The 6000-nt window shown below is 50.5% G+C and overlaps 1 long non-coding RNA gene across 1 annotated transcript in view; it reads left to right on the top strand.

Annotated features, from left to right (window-relative positions):
- Nucleotides 1–2241: 2241 nt before the first annotated feature.
- LOC109248858 (uncharacterized) overlaps nt 2242–6000 on the top strand; it is a 41010-nt gene continuing 37251 nt past the window's right edge. The window contains exon 1 of the long non-coding RNA XR_008425042.1: nt 2242–2390. This is a non-coding gene — a long non-coding RNA (uncharacterized LOC109248858). The remainder of the gene's footprint in view (nt 2391–6000) is intronic.

Raw genomic sequence — 6000 nt, 5'->3', positions numbered from 1 at the left:
AGCAGTTCATGGCTCAGTTTTGCTCACGGTTCAAAATGACAAGAGTGAACTTCCTGATTCCTAAATTTCCTCCCAGCTCAGGAATACTGTATTTACTCCTGGGGGGTGCATAAGATGCTTATCTCTAGAATGTGCTTGACAATTTGTATTAGAATCGTCATGACTTTATTAAAAGTGGTTTAAGACACAGGGAACAGAGTCGCGCTCACACTGGCTCATATTTCGGGCGTCTGTTGTCAGGACAGGAGGCGTGAGGAAGGGAGTCTCAGGAGAAGCCAGGGACACAGGCTGAAATTCACCCAGGCCTCAGGGAAAGAAATGGGATGAGGAGCCATCACGAGCTCTCTGATGTGGCCTCGCCCTCTCGGCGGCTGTGAGCACCCCTGGTGGCTTCTCCCCCGACCACATCAGCCCCACTGTCCCCTCTTCCCGGGCGGGGGCGGGAGCTGCTTTCCCTGTTAGACCCCTGGGATCGCTGTGTCCGCACAGCTCCTAGAGGTGACCCGGAGTCTGACGCGGCTGCGAGAACTTCACGCTCACCTCCCAGAGCCAATGCACTATTTCCCCATTCCAAACTCGGTGGAGAGAAATATGATTGGAGCAGCTCATCTTTGGAGTCAGGCCTCACTAATCACTAGCAGCCCCTGAATGGCTGTCCTTGCAGCACGTGACCACCCCTGGTCCAATCAGCTGCGGGTGGATGGGAAAGGTCAGGTGACAGAAACCACCGCTGCTGAACTGTGGGTGGGGCAGAGTCCCTTAGCCGGGGTTAGCGTCCGAGTGTAGTTCTGTGCTAACTCCGTAGCCACTAAAACTAGGCACCTGCAGCATTTAAATTAAAATTGATTGAAATAAAGTTAAATTAAAAAACCCAGTTCCTCATTTGCACTATCCACATTTCATGTGACTAGTTCAGGTGTTCACGTGACACTGAATTGCACAGATACAGGTATGGAACATTTCCTTCCTTGTAGAAAGTTCTGTTGAATAGCACTGGCCTCTAAGTAATAGATAATTCTAGTAGAGTTATTAAATGCCACAGATGATGGGAATCTAAATTCAAGTTCATTAAAATAAAATGTAAAAACCCAGTTCCTCATTTACACTCACATTTCAGGTGCTCGGCAACCGCAGGTGACCAATGGGTACTACATTAAATTGCACAGATATAGGACATTTTCCATCATTGTAGAAAGTTCTGGCCTTTACAAAATTAGGTATCTCTAGCACTTCGTAAATATGAAAGATGACAGGGAAAGAAAATTCTTTCATCAGCTTGTTGTCTATCTTGATCTTACAACCTAGATTCTTAGAGGGAGGCTTTGGAGAAATATAATAGGCAAAGGACATCCAATTTTCCTCATGTACTTGCTGGGTCATAAGGCAACTAAGTGACACCCCATCAGCCATCACTTTCTCACATAGGCAGACTGTTTGCTAAGCTGTGGCCTGGTCGATGATTTGGGGATCAGCAAGAAAATCTACAGATACACAAGAGGCAAAATGAGAATATGGGTTTTTCTGTTGCTGTCAGAAAAGCCACACAGTCAAAGCCGTGAGATTGGGTCTATGTGCCAACAGGGGTTCCATTGTCTGCTCTGTCAGAGTGACCCTCAAAAAAGTGTTTTTGAAGCATGATGCACACATTAGAAGCACAGCGTTTGGTCTGAGCATGATAAGAAAACAATAAAATAGGTCAGGGTCCTATCGCCTCTCCTGTCTTTATTCATATTTGCTGGACAAAAAATTACCAGAGATGCCGTTTACTACGTGTTAGTGTCAGGCGTGGTGTGGGGTAAAGATAGGAGTTAGAGTCAAAAAGAATTTTTGCAGTTTAAGGCTTTATTGGGAACTAAGGTTCCGGGCGAGGTTCCGTGACTCAAAGAGGGAGTCAGGAAAGTCACCCCCGGGTGTGGTGGGGTAGGGTTTTTAAGCTGTAGCAGTTCCGGGTTTAGGCTCGGGTGGGTCTTTCTCTCCTGCCATGCTGTGCTGTTGCTCGGTAATTGGTTGACCTTCAGTTCCTTCTGGAGAGCCGCTGGGGGCTTTCCCTTGGATTGTGCTGGCGCTCGGTGATTGGTTGCCCTTCAGTTTGCTCCCGCGCGCTGCTCGGGGCTCTCCGTTGGGTCGTGCTGGCGCTCGGTGATTGGTTGCCCTGCGGTTTCTTCCGGCGCGCTGGGGAGAGGGCCCTCCCCTTCCTAACATTCCAACCTCTCATTGGTGATAATGGGCGAGGGATCTGATCTGGCTGCTTCCAGCAGATATAAGGGAGGCGCCATAGTATGTGGTGGGGTCTGAGGTTGGAATGCGGGAATAGGGTCAGACCACCATCTGATGAAATGCCACCTGGGAAACTTCATGAGTTCGTTTCCCTACGAAACGGAGAAAACAAGGTAAGAGCATAAGTATTATAGGGACAGCAACTAGTGGGGTGACTATGGGGAGGAGCCAAGTTAAGAGGGGTGATTGCCACCAGGAGGTTAGGGGGGTCTGAGGATCCTGGGCGGGCGGATAGAGTTTTTTGGATTTCCTTTAGGGGTTCTATATTGGTTTCAACTAAGCCTCATTCATTGAGGTAGTTAGTAGCAACATTCTTCCCTCAGGAACAGGCATGTTCCCCCTTTTTCTGCTGTTAGGAGATCTGTCTCGTCGGTTTTGTAGAGTGACCTGAGCTAGGGAGTTGATCGGCCTTTGTAAGGCGGATAGGGCGGTTGCTGAGGCTTCTATTGCGATTTGGAGCCTGACAGGTCCCTGGAGGAGGTAATGGAGTGTGCAAGGGAGCCGGTCCCAACCCCGGGGGCCAAGAGGGACGTGGCTAGGGATAGTCCGACCATTAGTGGGAGGAAAACGGCTCGTTTGTGGAGACGGAATTCGAGGAGTTGATGGAGTTCTTCCTGTCCGTATAGGGTGAGTTGGGGGATAATGGTGACTGGGAGACAGATAAAAGCATTTTTGGGCATTTGTTTATAAGCTGTGCCATCACACCAATAGAATCCCCCTGGGGGAGGGTCGTGGCTAGGCCTAGGCAGGGGGGAGGGGCAAGGTGGGGAGGCATGAGAGGAGTAGCATATTGGGTGAGACGTGTTGCTTTGAGGGGTCTCAGTGAGGATGGGAATCTGTAGGGAGATTTGACTTCTGGGGTGGTTGATGGAGTTAGTGGTGTTGGGAAAGGGGGTGGGTAGTGGGACGGCTATTACTGGATCCGGCTGAAGGGATGCACAAAGAAAGCAGTGTGACAGGTTGGTTAAGCCTGAGTGGTTAAGCAGGATCGCTCCTTGTCTGATTAATGTAAGCCATGAGAAGGGATGTTGTGCAGGGGGTGTTTGTAGTTGTGTGTTGAGCGGTCTTCTTGGTCCATGATTACTTGGGTAAGATCTTTAAGCTTGGAGAGGGAAGGAGACATAGAGGGCTCATAGGTCTGATAGATGGTTAAAGAGGAGATGGGGTTAGAGAAATGGCCGTTCTGATACAGTTTGCCCTTTATTCCGGTTTGCCAGCGGGGATCCCATGGATCAGGGACAGTAAGGGTAAAGTTGCCGTTTTTTAAGCAGAAGCGGCCCGTCCTTGGTCCTGTGAAGCAGTATAGGTTGAGCCAGTGTATGTTACAGTAGTGCTAGGGGCATCCTCCATATTGGTTGGGGGAGGTTTGGGAGCATACTTTGTCGGTTTGGTCATATAAAAAGCAAATGGCGGGAGTAATCCGCGTAGAGGCTTGGAGGGTGTTGAAAGAGGGGAATTTTAAGGTGACTTGATTTTGGCACCCAACAATGGGGCAAGGGGTAGAGGGTATGATGGAGGTGTGTCCATTAAAAGTTTCGGATAGGTAAAAAACCCACCTATAGGAGGGTTGTGAGGGCATAAGGGGGATGATGTTAACAAGGAGTAACAAGGGAAGTATCATGATATATAAGTATGGTTAGTAAAAAGGTAAAGAAGGAGATTTCGACGGGGGAGAAATCGGAGAGAGTTTCCTGAAGCCAACAGTCGGAGACCCAGGAGAGAAATAAGGGGAAGGTGATGGGGTCGGATGAGTGGGAGAGTTGTAGCTCGTGTAATATTGTGAGTGTGAAGGTGGAAAACCGAGGGGAAGGGTCCGTCATGAAGGGGCCTGTCGGGTTAGTTTGAGGGTGAGGGGGCTGGTTGGTTGGGAGGTCCACGACTCTTCTGGTATAGGGGGTAAAGGGGGGGCCCGTTTGAGGTCGGAGGTGTGAACCCACAGGGTGTGGCCCAATAATTTAGCAGCCGTGGGGGTTGTGAGTATGACCGTGTGGGGACCCTCCCACCGGGGGGCAAGGGTTGGTTTTTGTCTTACTCGAAGGAGCACTGAGTCTCCTGGGTTTACAGATAGTGAGGGAGAGGAGAGATCGATGGGAGCTGGTAGAGTGAGGTCAGCGTACTGTCGAATCAGGTGTCGGAGCAGGCTGAGGTAAGGGAGATAGGCAGCCAAAGGAGGAGGGTCTTTTGGTAGGGGTTGGGGTAACAGGAAGGGTCGCCCGTATAGGAGTTCAAGTGGGCTGAGGCCTGTGGGTCCCCGGGGAGCGGCTCGGAGTCAGGTGAGCGCTATAGGTAGGAGTTGAGGCCAAGAAAGCCGAGTCTCTATGGGGAGTTTAGTGAGATGGTCTCTTATGAGGCCACTGGCCCTTTCAATGTTACCCGAGGACTGGGGGTGGTATGGTATGTGGAGTTTCCAAGTAATACCCAAAGCTTTGGAGACCTGTTGGGTGACTGCTGAGATGAAAGCAGGCCCGTTGTCAGACTGTATCCTTCTCGGTGGACCAAAGCGGGGAATGATGTCCTTGAGTAGGATCTCAGCCACTGTGGAGGCCCCTTCAGATGAGGTGGGGAAGACTTCTTTCTTTCCACCCTATAAAGGTGTCAGTTATAGTAAGGAGATACCGTAATTTTTTGTGTTTTGGCATGTGAGTGAAATCTATTTGCCAGTCTTCGCCCGGGAGATGGCCCCGCATCTGAGGAGTGGGGCCTGGGTGCCTCATCCTCCCTTGGGAACTGACTGCGGCGCGGGTGGTGCATCGTGGGTGTGTTTTGGCGACCAGTTGTCGTAGGTGGGGGTGGTACCTAATGGGCTCCAGGAAGCGGAAGGTGGCCTCCGGCCCAGTGTGTAGGGTTTTGTGGATTTTTGTTAGCAGGGAAGGGACTAGGCTATTTGGGAGGGCCAGTCGGGGGCCCAGCATGATCCAGCCTGCCTTGGTGTGGGCATCGGGATGGGCCACGTATTGTTTTTGTTCATCTGGGGTACAATCGGGAGTTGTATCTTCGGTGAGGATGCCCATAGGAACTGGGTCGAGAGAGAGAGAGCTGTTTGTTTGTCTGGCAGTGTTGTCAGCCTTGTGATTTCCTACAGCTGTCTCTGTGGTTAGGGGTTGGTGGCCCTTGCAGTGGACAATGGCCACTTCCTGTGGGAGCTTGAGGGCCTCAAGGAGTTTCGCTATGAGTGGCCCGTTGATGATGGGGGTACCCTTAGTTGTGAGGAATCCTCTTTCTTCCCCTAAGTGGGAGTGTGTATGTGCAATAAGGAAAGCGTATTTTGAGTCTGTGTATATTGTGACCCTTTTGTTTCTGGACAATTGGAGAGCCCTCATGAGGGCTGTGAGTTCAGCCTTCTGGGATGTGGTTCCTGTGGGTAGTGTCTGGGTCTCTAGAGTTTGGTTTAATGTAACTACAGCGTTCGCTGCTCGTCGGTGGCCCTTGCAGTCAACTAGTGAGCTGCCGTCTACAAACAGAGTGAGATCAGGGGAAGTGAGGGGAAGGTCCTTTAAGTTAGATGGAGGTTTGGAGACAGTATCTATAAGTTCAGTGCAGGAGTGGAAAGGTGGCTGTGAAGTGTCTTTGGAGTTGATTTGTGGAAGTAGCGTGGCAGGATTGAGTCTAGGGGAGAGTTGGAGAGATATTTCAGGATTTGCAATAAAGAGCAGATGGAACAATTGTATGCGTGATGGAGAGAGGTGTGCCAGGGCCTTATGCTTAAGGAGCTCAGATAGACGG

The sequence above is a fragment of the Panthera pardus genome, unplaced genomic scaffold, assembly GCF_024362965.1.
Source record: "Panthera pardus isolate Hobbes unplaced genomic scaffold, ASM2436296v1 HiC_scaffold_22, whole genome shotgun sequence".
In the NCBI taxonomy this organism is placed as follows: Eukaryota; Metazoa; Chordata; class Mammalia; order Carnivora; family Felidae; genus Panthera; species Panthera pardus.
The sequence above is the reverse complement of the archived record's forward strand: the minus strand, read 5'-3'. Positions and strand labels throughout refer to the sequence as shown.